We start from the raw sequence: 17,158 nt of genomic DNA on the forward strand, positions 1-17,158 counted from the left end.
GGCTAATTGTGCACTCTACTTTGCTTGAAAAATGCCGAACGCATTAACTAAGAAGGGTACGTTTCGTAACCCTCTATTCTTGCTTACGTTACTTTTAAGGTCGTCTATTTGAAGTTTACTCTTTGCACTGTTCTATTTGTGGGATGATTATCAAGAAACAGAGAATCCATTTGAGATCTTTGGTTGCTATAAGAAGACATATCAAGAGAATTACTATAAAGGAGCTTACAACTGGTTGTAAGGTAAAAGGTCTACGACTGCCTGGTTTTCTCTTTTAGTGGGGGATAGAGAACGCTGCATATAAGCGCCGGTTCTGTTTGAAATTTATTTCACAAGGTACAAAATGGAATGTTTCATCGAATAGAAAGTAAAGAGAAAGATATTTCCTAAGGCTAAATGCAATGATTGTCTTTTGCTGCAAAGGTGAACCAGCTACAAATCACTTGAAGACAACGATGACAGTGTTAAAAACGAGGAATGCTTTAACTATGCTTTAGTCAGAAGAACACAAGATGGGTACCTAACGCTTGATTTACAATATGGGATGTGTCAACTTTCAAAGGGTTTTACCACATCATGAATCTTAAGGCAATGAAGTGGAAGGAAAAGATATATCAGACTGTTTTCATTTAAACACGGTCATATGGATATCCTGCTGGTTTGGGAACATCACAGTAGAGTGAGGAAGGAGAAGGATAACAGCATTCAAGAGCCATATTGGAAATTTCATGATAGATGCATATTTGGAGTACTGGAAATCATATGGCCATGGAAGGAGTACAAGAAAAGAAGAACACAGGAGAAGGAGAACCTCCCAGCAACTATTGATGTCGCAGCCCTGTCTTGATTATCAACTGATAGAGAGAGGACTTGACATAATAAAGAAGACTTTAGCGATTTCCTATCAGGACAACAGAGTTCTTGGTCATAGTACTATAAACGACGGAATGGAATTGGACGTCAACACATACCGTCATTTCAAAGATGTTTATCAACCTCTACACTAGATGATTTGGTAGTGTTCACATTTTTCTCCTTTAAAAAATTGGTTTACTGATTTTTTTTTCCATTTTAACTTTTATCCTTTTTCGGTTCTTATTGACACTCACTAAATATTAACGGTTGTTGAGAGTTGTGTTTAGTTTTTGCAGGTCGTCAGTCAGTTGCAGTACAGTAGGGTGCAAAGAAGCCTGTGTGAGCCATAGTACGTCCAATAAACATGAAACATCATCATTCGCACGAAAAAAGTCCTACTTCAAACAGTAAAGCACAGCCAACCCAGTCAGCTGCCTTATGAGAGAAGCGTCGAATTTCTGGTCAGTCAATTGGGTTGGGAAGTGGGAGGATAATATTTAAAGCTCTGGATGAACCTTACAAAACATACTTTCCACACACGTTCGGCCTGTAGTCCGTCGACTTAATTTTCGGCTTAATTTAATTGTAGTTAAGTACTAACGGGTCCCCTGGTGAGGTAAGGCTCCTCCCTTTTTCCATTTTCCTTTCATGGGTTCCTTTTCAGGTTTTTCGATCATCAATTCGCTTATTCGTTTACCGGTTTCCATACATCGGCTTGTCTTCGGCGTTTGTTTAGACTTTCTTCGAATGAACTACGAGTCCGTTATCGTCATCATCATCATCATCATCATCTACGACGTCATCGCAAGCTTCTGCCTAGTTGCGCCAAATTCAATTAATCTATCACACTTCACTTGCCAGACTAAACGCTGCGTATGTGAAGCTTTTATTGGTAAGGTTCAACCAGAATTTTATTAAAGCAAAACTTAGCAAACTAGAGACATAAAGCCATTCAACAGTTGCATGGAAACCTTATTTGGCTTGTCCTTGCACGTTTAGTGGTTTCTCTAGTTGAAGGCAGTTAGTTAGAGTAGCTTCGCAATTGTGGTTTGGATTTCACTTCTTTTTATGAATTCAGTTTAGAGCCATAAGATCAAATCAAAAAAGAAACGGATGTTTCATTTAACGTCAGATTTTGTTGTCAAAACAAAATTAGCGGAAAAAAGGTTGGCTGTACAACCAAAAATGCTCAACATTGAGGTGTTTCTTTACCACTGATTTGCGAAAGTAGATTAGTTTGGAGGATTATCAACTAGTCATACATTTTAAGGTAACGTGCTATCAGGATTGTTGTACTCGTAAAGGAGGCTCCTTATCGCAGGTTGTCTGATGGGAAACATGGGACAACGCACACACCATAGGTTAGATAGTGAAAAACCCCTCAAGCCCAGTCTACGAGATGGACACATCATCACAGGATCGGCATCGCAACGAGAAAATAGTGAAGATAGTAGCTTGCCTTGCAGCGCTACAAGAGTGTTATGAAAAAAGATAGGGACGCGCGCGTGGGGGACTCGCTTGATGAAGAGAGATCTTTTATGGTCTTTCCCTTGCGTGTATAACAAGCGCGAGAGTCTTGCATAGCTCTTGTGTCTGCTTGGCGTGCTATAGTTAGTTTATAGAGATATCAGGTAAATGGGAAAATGTTCTTGCTATGGCAGGGCTAGCAATTGGACAAGCGTGTTTGTCTTTTTGTTAATCTTGCCTTGTGGGAGGAATTTCCCATTTAGGAAGTCCTGCATTGCACATCGCAGGCGCATATCGTCTACAAATTGTAGGCGCAGGTAGACGTCACTCTTCTCATCCACAGCCCACGATACTTGGTCCACCATGGAAGTACTACAAACAGACAATGAGTGGAGGGTTCCTGACTTTGTGTGCTTATGATATGGTAAAGAAAGAGGCCGGCCGAAGACACGACTAGACATCTAGCGATAGGTAGTTAAGTTTACTAGGTAACTAATACTGCATCAGTGACGGAGCAACCAGAAAACTCATGGAGATAATCAAGAACGGAGCCTATAATACCTCCCTAATGAGCTTAGGTAGATAGGTACTTTTAACATTACATAGTAGTACCTAAATAATTGGCCGGCCGAACTTCAACGTCTGATGTATCTTCAACTCATCGCCTGGATTTCGCCAATGCAGTACTTCCATATTTCCCGTACAAGAAGCTTTTATCTATGGTTTAGCCGCGTCTGGATGGAGACAGCTCACATAGTGTGGCAGCAACCCCATATTTAAGGTAGAGCAGATTTAACTGGCACAACGTTTCGCTAAAACTGTTTTCAATAAATTTGCAAAATATCTCGACATTGAGCTATATCAACCAAATCATGCGAATTATTTTTAGCAAACGTTGCACCAAAGTAAATAGGCTCAAGCACAACACTTGACGATGGCATCAGGTTAGTGAATAGTTTATATAACTTATCATTTCGTTGGCATTCGATTCGGCTCGACGCTCGGGTTTTATTTCAGTTCGGCTTTCGGCCTTTTACTGATTTCGGCTTCTCTCAACGACAAGGCTTGGTATCGACAAAGTCTCGATAGCAGCCGTTACAAATTCTGCGCATGTACCATCTAGGGGACCCTGGAGTGTTTCATTCGAGGTGTCGATTAAGTTTTAAGCGGACACATGAACACTCCTCGGTTGAGTACCCTGGATGCCAAATTTTTCATCTAGGAGCGCGTTTCATCACCGACTCGCCTTACTTTAAATTTTTGTAATTATTTTTTCTAGAAATAAATAAAAACATAAAAAAATGTTGTCTTGTGTCTTTTCTTATGTTAGATAGTTGCTTTACTATAAGCTAAACAAACTAACTGGTCATTTCTTTACAGGTGGATCCAACAAAATTTCTTTTACTGATAGTAAGCATTGGTCATGTAAACTGCTGTAACATCGACAAAAAATAAAATCAACCAAACAACATGACTGACGTCTTATTTACAGGGTTGGGTACTAACATAAAACACTTTTTTTTCAGGAAAGCTTTCTTTTCAGGTTTTTTCTTGCAATGTGATAGCTGCGCAAAGAACCAAACACATGGCCTTCAGTTGTCATAAGAGTTTTCTAGATGTCATTTTTCTTGCTTCAAGATGCAATAGGAGAAATTTAAGTTGCACTGTCAAGAGGATGTCACCATTTTAAAGACGACAACTTATCCGTCTTGAAGATTTTAATGCAGAAGCTATCAATCTAAAAGACTTTGTTTCATACAAAATCAAACGGCTACTCTGCTTTTAAGCTTTCATTGCTGGAAGTCAGACTTTACAACCTGCCAGAAGAATCAGACTTTACAGCCTACCAGAAGAACATCCCTTCTTCAGCTTCCCGTTTCATTTTGTACCGACGACAGAAGCTTTTAGACGATTCCCTTAACGAAGCATACATCGTCCGGCGTGATGATTTAGCAATTTAAAGGTACGTGTTATAAATTATATATCAATTCTGAGATTTACCTTGCAGTATGTTTTTTTTTTCAGGTTGAGTGCAGCTTCCATACAGGCGTTAGGTCCGGCTAAGTATTATGACAAATGTATGCGGGACGTAACTGCACTGTAAGTATGCATAAGAAAGAAACAAATTTAAGGATAGTGCATCACAGGATTCAAACTCATTGACGTCATCACTGACGTGGAACTTTTTGCAAGAAGGGCTGTTAATTGGCGCAATCTTCCGTTAAAAAAAATAAATTTCGTAAACACATAACGATAGAAGTTATATTGAAGTGTGCCTTATGGGATTCAAACCCACTAGCATTTTTTCCAAAAAAACATAAAGAACTTAAGAACTTAAGAACTTAAAGAACTTAAGATTCTTGTCTTCACTTTTGAAAACAGCAATAAGAAACAAAAACACAACATGAAAAACGTTTCTGGGATTCAAACCCATTTGCCATTTATAACTCTCTTAAAGAGAACTGAAGTTGATGACAATTGCATATACGTTGTTGTTTTACTAATTTCTGGTAGAACGTTTGTCTCTTTTTAGTACAGGTTGTTTTCAGGAAAAGAACAAGGAGGTCTCAGCTACAAACTTGAGGCAACTATCTAAAGGGGATCTTACCTTCCTTCCTCTGTTCTGTTCAGTTCAGAAACTTTTTTAACCTTCACAAACAATGGAAGAACAATTTCTGCTCCCTAGCTTTTACCTTAGCTATACCGTTCTTTGAAAGTACACATTTAGACTTCTTTCTAATTACACCTCTGCTCTCCAGCTGTTCCAGAAAGACAAGAAATAATCGCTGCTTTTCTTTGCAAAGAGCGATGTAAGCGTGTTATCTTAACCTACTATGCTAATGAAATCAAGTATCTCCCTCCTCATTTTATGATATTCCAGAGGGATTTTCCGTCTCATTGTCTCTACCCTAGCCTTATTCAGTCACACTATTGAAGGCGCACATTGTGCCTTCTGATTGCTTACTACGTCTTCCCGATACAATCACTCGTTGTCTTTGGATGTTACCTTTATGATATACTATGCTACTGGAAGCAAATCATTGAACTTCATTCAAAAGCTAGTGCCCCTAATGTCAAACTATTGCTCTGAGGAAACGCATTTGCTCACCTTGTGTCAAGAAAAACGACAAACAAGAATTTAAAGAATATCAAATGAAATGCAGAGCAATTGTGTCTTTACTAAACTATGGGCGATAAACTTTTGAAGCTTTACTGCGACCAATACTCTTCTCCTCCTTAGACTGTTTAATGATTTGCTCTTACGCACAGACAGGAATTTGTAGAGTTTCAAAAAAAAAACTATTACTTTCCTGACGTTAATCTGTTGATGTTCAGAAGAAGATTAACTGATTCCAGCTTCCTGAAAACGAGAAACGAAACACGAGGAATGCAAAGACCTCCAGAGCACTCAACAGAAAGAATAATCAAAGATGTCAAAGAAGTTGTAAAGAAGACGATCCTCGTTCATGGTATGTGGCAAAGACTTGGGTACGATTGTTACACCAGAATGTTTAGCCGGATGATTTAAAAGGTTGGGGTTACAGAGCAAACGATTGTCGCTATACGAGGTAAGAATCAACAGTCCGTCAAGGAACGGGTTGTAAGAGTGAGGATGGTTGGTGTTTTCTTGTTTAGGACTGAGAGACAAGAACCTGGCCGAAGACGAGAATAAAGAACCAAAGGCGTTTAAAGATATACAGAAGGATATTCAAGTCGCTGAGCTTTTTAACAAACGACGCAAGTTGAGGAGTAATTTTCTAACCTCACATGAGCCGATAACTAGAGAATTATTTAGATCAGGAAAAGATGACATAGGAAGCAGCCTTTCAGTAATGTCATTAAGAACTAGTTTCGATGAATCGATGAGCAAGATATATTAGCAGAAGGTTTCCATTGAACAGTGCGCAAGATGACATACTTGTAGAAAACTTACCAAATTTGTAAGTGGAGGAGGAAATCAAAGAAATGTTTTGTGAAGAGCTGAAACACATGTCTGATGCGCTGTAAAAAAATGCTGGTTTTAGTGAACGCGCTTGTGAATGCTAAGTACGTACTTTAGAATTAACAGGCAGTTAATCAATGAATTGACGTCCGTTGTGGACCTCAATGGAATCGGAGCAATGTACCCCATGGAACGCAATCCGAAAAGTAACAAACTGCCTAATCGAACCCAAGATCATTCTTAATAACACGTGAATCTATTATCAGATTGATCTCAAACAAAACCTCTTACGGTGTGTTTATTTTTAGAGCGGTTGTTCTTTACTCTGTTGTCTTCACGCTATGTGGTCCACTAAAGAGAAGAAACATCTTCAACGTAATACAAGATCAGACATAGTTCTACTTGGATCCATAACCAAGTCTTCAATAGATGTAATATTGAATAAAGGTGGAAACAAAGAAATTGACCACTATCTGGTCATTGCTTAGATAAATCAATCTTAGGGCTGAGGTACCGTCCCTTAGTTTTATGTAAAGGTTCAAGCTGAAGTGTAGTGTTAGGGAACGGCCTAAACTTTCACAAGATCAGAGGTGGATCAATAAACAGAGTGACCAAGAAATAGAGGAATTCCTAACTAGATGTCAGATTTTCCACACGAAAAGTGCAAGACAACAAGATGGAGCCTGAATTGGAATGCTAGATGCATAGAAGAGTTCCTTTAACTTATTATAGCTTTGACCCTCTATGGAAACGTCCCGCATTGTACCACCAGGAACGCAAACTGATAAGTAAGAAACTACCTGGTGGAACACAAGATCAAGCATAATACCGCAGGAATCTACGGTCAGATTGTCCAAGAAATGAAAAAAGTCTCTCACTATGCAAACATTGAGAACAAACACTAGCTGGTCATGGCCTGGATACCAACCGTTATTTTCATATATAGATTTCAGTTGAAGTTTGCTTTAGTGATATAGAGCAGGTGGATCCAAAACCCGAATCTTAATTGGAGATGCTCAGCAAAATTGTTACGTAGCAGGAAAAAGGAAGACATTCAAGAGAGAAAGTAAAACGTGGATAGGCGGTAGATTACGAGAAGAAACTAACTGTAATGGATTCTAAAAGAGCAAAACGCTTCTTCCCAGGATTGAATTAAAAGTGATCAGAAGATTGGGCGCAAAGAGGCGAGACGAATTGCATTGCAGCTCTAACAGCCAATCAGAAAATAAATGGTTGATAACTCTTGCCCTTGCTTAACCTATGAATACGTCGGTGTGTTCTTTCGTCTAGTTTGATTCACTATCCTTCTGTTGCCCAAGGCTTTCAAGAGATGTATGCTGCTCACCTTTGCTCTACTAACGAAAAAATGTCTCCATGGAAAGGACGCAATTCGGAAGCGTATTCAAACCTCTTACCTGTATTGCATTTTACGTTAGTATTCAAGGGTTTGTTCTATACTCTAATTGCTATGTGTTCCCTAAACGGTAGATACATCTCCAAAATATCACAAGATCGATTCAAACATAATTTCGCTTGGATGCATAACCAGATTGACGAAAAACATGGGCAAAGCCCTTGCTAAGTGCACGATTGAACGGAGGTGCAAACAAAGAAATGGACCACTACTTGGTCATGGTCTAGATATTTCTCAGTTGAGAAGGTTGAGAGGTTTAGGGACCGTTAATTTTATCGGTAGTTTCAAGCTGAATTGTAGTAGTACGGAACGGTCTAAACTAACACAAGATCACAGGTGGATCGATAAACAGAGTGACGAAAAAACAGAGGTACTGCTAATTAGATGTTAGATTTTCCAGAGGTGCAAAAGAGAGGGACCACAATCTGGTCATGGCGTGGATGTATTATCGTCAGGAGTTGTCGATCCTTAGTGGCATTTATGGTTTCCTACTGAAGTTAGCACCAGCGATATAAAGAAAGTCTTCACAGAACTTGCAAGATAACAAGATGAATCCATAATATGAATGCTAGATGCGTAGAAGAGTTTCTTTAAGTAGAAGATAACAAGAAGGAAAACAGAGAAGATAAAGAATAAAACGTGGATCAGACAGATAACAGTAACGAATAACTGGCGTGAATACGAAAAAGCAGAAATTCTTGGAGAATTAACAGAAGTGTGATGAGTAGTTAGAGCTTCACCTCCTACCTGGTGGAAAATATTCAAGAAAGAAGCAAGTAAAACTGACTTGAAAAGTAAGCAGGAAAGATTTCAAAGGGCGCTTTGGTGACAAATGACAAAAGGGAGACAAACAAACTGCCTTTTACGCGAAAAATAAGGAAACGTCACTCAAAATAGAATGGTTGGTTTGAGAGAGATGAAAGTTTACTGCTATTTCGGCTTATTGGCTGCGTTCTCACACCAAACGAAGAAATAAGGGCTAATATTTCTTGCCCTTCTCCAACCTCTTAAAAAGTTGGAATGTCCTTTCGTCTACTATATGTTATTGTCTTTTTTTTCTTAAGGCTTTCATAGGATTTACGCCTCTAACCTTCGCTCGACGAATGACAAATTAACTCCAGTTAAGTATACACTTCCAAACGATATTGAAATCTCCTTTCCTTCATTGTTTTGTACGTCGGTTTTCTTTTATCTGCATGCTTCGTGTTTCCTAAGAAAGATGGGCTGGCTAATTGTGCACTCTACTTTGCTTGAAAATTCCGAACGCATTAACTAAGAAGGGTACGTTTCGTAACCCTCTATTCTTGCTTACGTTACTTTTAAGGTCATCTCTTTGAAGTTTACTCTTTGCACTGTTCTATTTCTGGGATGATTGTCAAGAAACAGAGAATCCATTTGAGATCTTTGGTTGGCATAAGAAGACATATCAAGAGAATTACTATAAAGGAGCTTACAACTGTTTGTAAGGTAAAAGGTCTACGACTGCCTGGTTTTCTCGTTTAGTGGGGGATAGAGAACGGTGCAAATAAGCACCGGTTCTGTTTGAAATTTATTTCACAAGGTACAAAATGGAATGTTTCATCGAATAGAAAGTAAAGAGGAAGATATTTCCAAAGGCTAAATGCAATGATTGCCTTTTGCTGCAAAGGTGAACCAGCTAGAAATCACTTGAAGACAACGATGACAGTGTTAAAAACGAGGAATGCTTTAACTATGCTTTAGTCAGAAGAACACAAGATGGGTACCTAACGCTTGATTTACAATATGGGATGTGTCAACTTTCAAAGGGTTTTACCACATCATGAATCTTAAGGCAATGAAGTGGAAGGAAAAGATATATCCGACTGTTTTCATTTAAACACGGTCATATAGATATCCTGCTTGGTTGGGAACATCACAGTAGAGTGAGGAAGGAGAAGGATAACAGCATTCAAGAGCCATACTGGAAATTTCATGATAGATGCATATTTGGAGTACTGGAAATCATATGGCCATCGAAGGAGTACAAGAAAAGAAGAACACAGGAGAACCTCCCAGCAACTATTGATGTCGCAGCCCTGTCTTGATTATCAACTGATAGAGAGAGGACTTGACATAATAAAGAAGAGTTTAGCGATTTCCTATCAGGACAACAGAGATCTTGGTCATAATACTTTAAACGACGGAATGGAATTGGACATCAACACATACCGTCATTTCAAAGATGTTTATCAACCTCTACACTAGATGATTTGGTAGTGTTCACATTTTTTTCCTTTGAAAAATTGGTTTACTGATTTTTTTTTTTCATTTTAACTTTTATACTTTTTCGATTCTTATTGACACTCACTAAATATTAACGGTTGTTGAGAGTTGTGTTTAGTTTTTGCAGGCCGTCAGTCAGTTGCAGTATAGTACCGTGCAAAGAAGCCCTGTGTGAGCCATAGTACGTCCAATAAACATGAAACATCATCATTCGCACGAAAAAAGTCCTACTTCAAACAGTACAGCACAGCCAACCCAGTCAGCTGCCTTATGAGATAAGCGTCGAATTTCTGGTCAGTCAATTGGGGCGGGAAGTGGGAGGATAATATTTAAAGCTCTGGATGAACCTTACAAAGCATACTCTCCACACACGTTCGGCCTGTAGTCCGTCGACTTAATTTTCGGCTTAATTTAATTGTAGTTAAGTACTAACGGGTCCCCTGGTCAGGTAAGGCTCCTCCCCTTTTTCATTTTCCTTTCATGGGTTCCTTTTCAGGTTTTTCGATCATCAATTCGCTTATTCGTTTACCGGTTTCCATACATCGGCTTGTCTTCGGCGTTTGTTTAGACTTTCTTCGAATGAACTACGAGTCCGTTATCGTCATCATCATCATCATCATCTTGGACGTCATCGCAAGCTTCTGCCTAGTTGCGCCAAATTCAATTAATCTATCACACTTCACTTGCCAGACTAAACGCTGCGTATGTGAAGCTTTTATTGGTAAGGTTCAACCAGAATTTTATTAAAGCATAACTTAGCAAACTAGAGACATAAAGACATTCAACAGTTGCATGGAAACCTTATTTGGCTTGTCCTTGCACGTTTAGTGGTTTCTCTAGTTGAAGGCAGTTAGTTAGAGTAGCTTCGCAATTGTGGTTTGGATTTCACTTCTTTTTATGAATTCAGTTTAGAGCCATAAGATCAAATCAAAAAGGAAACGGATGTTTCATTTAACGTCAGATTTTGTTGTCAAAACAAAATTAGCGGAAAAAAGGTTGGCTGTACAAGCAAAAATGCTCAAGACTGAGGTGTTTCTTTACCACTCATTTGCGAAAGTAGATTAGTTTGGAGCATTATCAACTAGTCATACATTTGTAACGTGCGATCAGGATTGTTGTACTCGTGAGGGTAGCTCTTTATCGCAGGTTGTCTGATGGGATACATGGGACAACGCACACACCATAGGTTAGATAGTGAAAAACCCCTCAAGGCCAGTCTACGAGATGGACACATCATCAGAGGATCAGCATCGCGACGAGAAGATAGTAAAGATAGTAGCTTGCCTTGCAGCGCTACAAGAGTGTTATGAAAATAGATCAGGACGCGCGCGTGGGAGACTCGCTTGATGAAGAGAGATCTTTTATGGTCTTTCCCTTGCGTGTATCACAAGCGCGAGAGTCTTGCATAGCTCTTGTGTCTGCTTGGCGTGCTATAGTTAGTTTATAGAGATATTAGGTAAATGGGAAAATGTTCTTGCTATGGCAGGGCTAGCAATTAGACAAGCGTCTGTGTCTTTTTGTTAATCTTGCCTTGTGGGAGGAATTTCCCATTTAGGAAGTCCTGCATTGCACGACGCAGGCGCATATCGTCTACAAATTGTAGGCGCAGGTAGACGTCACACTTCTCATCGACAGCCCACGACACTTGGTCCACCATGGTATTACTACAAACAGACAATGAGTGGAGGGTTCCTGACGTTGTGTGCTTATGGTATGGTAAAGAAAGAGGCCGGCCGAAGACACGACTAGACATCTAGCGATAGGTACTTAAGTTTACTAGGTAACTAATACTGCATCAGTGACGGAGCAACCAGAAAACTCATGGAGATAATCAAGAACGGAGCCTATAGTACCTCCCTAATGAACTTAGGTAGATAGGTACTTTTAACATTACATAGTAGTACCTAAATAATTGGCCGGCCGAACTTCAACGTCTGATGTATCTTCAACTCATCGCCTGGATTTCGCCAATGCAGTACTTCCATATTTCCCGTACAAGAAGCTTTGTCTACGTTTAAGCTGCGCCTGGATGGAGACAGCTCGCATAGTGTAACAGCAACCCCAAATTTAAGGTAGAGCAGATTTAACTGGTACAACGTTTCGCTAAAACTGTTTTCAATAAATTTGCAAAATATCTCATTGAGCTATATCAATCAAATCATTCGGATTATTTTTAGCAAACGTTGCACCAAAGTAAATAGGCTCAAGCACAACACTTGACGATGGCATCAGGTTAGTGAATAGTGTATATAACTTACCATTTCCTTGGCAACCAATTCGGCTCGACGCTCGGATTTTATTTCAGTTCGGCTTTCGGCCTTTTACTGATTTCGGCTTCTCTCAACGACAAGGCTTGGTATCGACAAAGTCTCGATAGCAGCCGTTACAAATTCTGCGCATGTACCATCTAGGGGACCCTGGAGTGTTTCATTCGAGGTGTCGATTAAGTTTTAAGCGGACACATGAACACTCCTCGGTTGAGTACCCTGGATGCCAAATTTTTCATCTAGGAGCGCGTTTCATCACCGACTCGCCTTTCTTTAAATTTTTGTAATTTTTTTTCTAGAAATAAATAAAAACATAAAAAAATGTTGTCTTGTGTCTTTTCTTATGTTAGATAATTGCTTTACTATAAGCTAAACAAACTAACTGATCATTTCTTTACAGGTGGATCCAACAAAATATCTTTTACTGACAATAAGCATTGAGCATGTAAACTGCTGTAATATCGACAAAAAATAAAATCAACCAAACAACATGACTGACGTCTTTCTCTTAAACATAAATTATTTAGAGGGTTGGGTACTAACATAAAACAATTTTTTTCAGGAAAGCTTCCTTTTCAGGTTTTTTCTTGCATTGTGATAGCTGCGCAGAGAATCAAACACATGGCCATCAGTTGTCATAAGAGTTTTCTAGACGTCAGTTTTTTTGCTTCAAGATGCAATAGGAGAAATTTAAGTTGCACTGTCAAGAGGATGTCACCATTTTAAAGACTACAACTTATCCGTCTTGAAGATTTTAATGCCGAAGCTATAAATCTAAAAGACTTTGTTTCATACAACATCAAACGGCTACTCTGCATTTCAGCTTTCATTGCTTTACAGCCTGTCAGATTCAGCTGCCCGTTTTATGATTTTGTGACGACAGCAGCTTTTAGACGATTCCCTTAACGAAGCATACATCGTCCGGCGTGATGATTTAGCAATTTAAAGGTACGTATTATAAATCATATTTTCAATTCTGAGATTAACCTTGCAGTATGTTTTTTTTTCAGGTTGAGTGCAGCTTACATGCAGACGTTAGGTGTGGCTAAGTATTATTAGGAATGTTGCGGGACGTAACTGTACTGTAAGTATGGATAAGAAAGAAGCAAATTTAAGGATAGTGCATCACATGATTCAAACTCATTGACGTCATTACTGACGTTGAACTTTTTGGGAGAAGGGCTGCTAATCGGTGCAATCTTCCGTTGAAAAAGACATTTTGTAAACACATAACGATAGAAGATAAATTGAAGTGTACCTAATGGGATTCAAACCCAGTATACCTTCTTCAAAAGCACATAAAGAACGTAAGATTCCTGTCTTCACTTTTGAAAACAGCAGTGAGAAACAAAAACACAACATGAAAAGCTTGTCTGGGATTCACACCCATTTGCCATTGATAACTCTCTGAAAGAGAAGTGAACTTGATGACAATTGCATATACGTTTTTGTCCAGTTTACTAATTTCTGGTAGAACGTTTGTCTCTTTTTAGTACAGGTTGTTTTCAGGAAAATGACAAGGAGGTCTCAGCTACAAACTTGAGGCAACTATCTAAAGGGGTTCCTTTCTCACAGCAAATGATAGATGCATATTTAGATTACTGAAAATCATATGGAATGGTAAGAGTACAAGTAAAGAAAAACACAGGACAACCGCCCAGCGACTACTGATGTGGCAGCCTTTTCTTGACTATCAACTGAACTCACCACCATAGAGACTTAAGCTTCCCAGGAGAGCTGAGGTATTAAAGAAAGTAGAGAGAGGACTTGACATAAAGAAGAGTTACACAAGTTCTTTTGAGAACAACAGAGATGTTGGTCATAGTACTCAGGGGCACCCAATGTCAATTTTCGGAAAATATCTGTTCGGAAGACGATTTGAGATCTAGAATTTTCGGAACATTTGTTGTAAAACTTCTTGCTTGCCTGCCTCTCCTCGGATTTTCGACCATCTAAAAAATGGTATAATTGCCCATTTTTAACGGATTTTTACCCTAAAAAGGCCACCTAGAACTTTCGGGAGCCTTTTTTCTGGCTGAAATTTTCGAAAAGGTAAGTTTTGATCCCTATAATTTTCGGATCACTAGACTCTCAGCTAGGAAATCCGAACAGATGAAAAACTTTTAGGGGATAAAAATATACCTATATCTACCGTTTAAATACTAATACGTTTAACAATGCTATGTTTAAGTGGTTTTGAACTATATTCTCGTTGGGTGCCCCTGAGTACTATAAACGACGGAATCGAATTGGATACCAACACATATCGTCACTTCAAAGATGTTTATCATTCACTACACTAGATGATTTGGTAGTGTTCAAATTTTTTTCTTTGAAATATTGGTTTAATGATTTGTTTTTCGATTTCAACTGTTATAATTCCTTTGACTCTTATTGACAGTCACTGAATATTAAATGTTGTTTAGAGGTGTGTTTAGTCTCAGCAGGTCATCAATCAGTTGCAGTATCGTACCTTGTACCGTATCACCGCCATGTCTGCCTTCTTTGTTGGATTTCTTTGATGGAAAAAAGTAATTAAAAGTATGCAGTCTTAAGGAATGGACAATCATCGAGCGGCATCTACCCGATTTCTCGCTTTCTATTCTCGCAATTCTTCTGGACATTTGCGATGGAGAAACGCTGGCGAAATGGCCAAGTAGGGCAAGTATCGCCACTCATCCCTCAACCGACACTGAATGGTCGCCAAAACTTTTAACACGATTCAGTAGCTGAAGGATTGAAGTACACAATGATATGCAGGAGGGCCAGGAGAGCCAGTAAGTGCGAGCCACTTTTGAGATTTAATCCACTGAATTTGGCTAAAATCGCATGTTTCACTAAGTGGGTCAAAGGGCTTAGTGTGTTTCCTCGGATTTTCTATACAAAAAAAGTGTCGATGATTCTAACTAGTATTATTCTAAAGATAAAGGTTCAATTAACATAACTAGTAAATTGGAAGCTTTGGGATGTACTCTTTTATGTCGAGCAATTGGTTGAATTTTGACAAAATTCGCATATTAATTAATTCACAAGCATCTCAGGTCCTTATGCGGTGCCGAAAGAAAATTGCTCAAAAAACATTACAGAAGCGAATTTCTCCAATCTAGTTCCTTTTTTGTTGTATACCTATCAATAGAAGTCTACAGAAGAATTATGAGCGAAGTCTGTTTTGCGGTAAAAACTGCGAAAATTTAAGATAAGAGATCTCTTCACAAGTTAACAAAGGGAAATTCATCGGTTTAATGTTTATGCGCGGGATTTTCAACCGTATGAACGGGTTCTGTAAAAGGTAAGTGCCCCTAATGTAAAACTCAGGAGCGAATTACCTAGAGCGAGCAAATCCCATGCTACGCCTATGTCACGGTTTTTTCATGGGCTGATTTATATTTTAATGCATTCTAGAGCACTTTTTCCCTCGAAAATGGAAGCTATGCTCCATTCATAAGCGATTTTAAAATAAAGGATACGACAACGAAAAACCATGTCATTAAAAAAACAAACAAAACCATTTTCAGTAGTTTTTGTTTAAGTGGACCCGAAAGATATCGTAAAATTCCGAAAATAAGCCCCGGGGCTTATATTTTTCAAAGGGTCTTTTTGAGGGGCTTGTTTTTGGAGGGGCTTATATTCGGAGGGGCTTATCTATGGAGGGAAATTTGCGTTTAAAAATCGATTGGACTAGACTTATAGTTGGAAGGAAATTTACCTTTTTGCTCTGTTTTACTTTGTATTTGAGGGCAATTGCCAAGTACAAGCCCCCGTGGGGCTTATATTTGGAGGGGCGATTTAACGGAGGGTCTTTTGCCTTACGAGTTTGGGGGGCTTATATTTGGAGGGGCTTATACACGGAGGGGTTTATTTTCGGAATTTTACTGTATTCTAAAATCGCACCAAAATCATTCTAAAAATAAAATGGTCAGAGAAAACGCCGTCATACGATCATATGAAAGTTTTTCGCTTCGGGTTTTGGGGTCCTGACATCTGGAGAGAAACCTAGAATGGCGTTTTTGTGCACAATAAACACACCGGTTTCTTTGTTTTTTATTTTCCTTTAGTTTTGCTTTTATAGTTGAGTTTATTATTGTTTTATTTTTCAATAGCATATACATCTTCAAATTTGCGTTTTCTTCAATCTCGTCTCATTCGTCACCCGCTCCGCTGGACAGGAGGAACAAACGCTCAAAGAGGGTACAGACGTACCACCTGCTCACTGGCAAAAAAAATGAACTTATAGTAGAGTAGATATCCATGCTATGGGTATAGAATGTATTTATTGATAGGGAGAAACTGTACAGTTTTATTTAACGAATATTGCTAATTTCTTCATTTTATTTAGTGAACATGTTTATATTGTATTTTTAATTTGTTTAAATGTGAAATCTCTGTGAAAGCAATTGCCTTTTGTTAATGCTACCTCTACAAATAGGTTCTGTTACTTCAAACATTTATGCAATCTCATTTTTTACAACGTTATTGCATCCGTTCGAATTATACAGTGGCCTGAAAACTGCATACCACAGTATTAGAACAAAATTTAAAGGGACTTTTTTTTCCTTCGTAATTATTGGCTTGGTTCAGTGTAAAAAGACCCTCATTTGCTTGGTGCCGTCCACCATTTTTAATGAATGCCCAAGGAAATAATGATATCACCCACCAAACTTAAATGAACATGAGATCATGATCATTAATGACTAAAAGCCATTTATATTCCCATCATAATCCATGAGGTCATTGCAAGCCCCCCTCCCCTTCCCCTTCCCCCCCCCCCCCCCCCCCGTCGTGGCCATATTAAAACAAGGTAGTATGGAGATGACGGCACGCATGGTTAAAAAATACCGCGCAGAACATCACGATTAGATTATCATAAAAGCGCGAGCTTCAAAAACCCCTCTCCATAGTGGCTCATACGATTGAAGGACTAAAAGCAAAAATATTCTTCTTTCATAGGCCATATACAAAAATAAAGAG

The sequence above is a fragment of the Porites lutea genome, chromosome 6 (genome assembly GCF_958299795.1).
Source record: "Porites lutea chromosome 6, jaPorLute2.1, whole genome shotgun sequence".
In the NCBI taxonomy this organism is placed as follows: Eukaryota; Metazoa; Cnidaria; class Anthozoa; order Scleractinia; family Poritidae; genus Porites; species Porites lutea.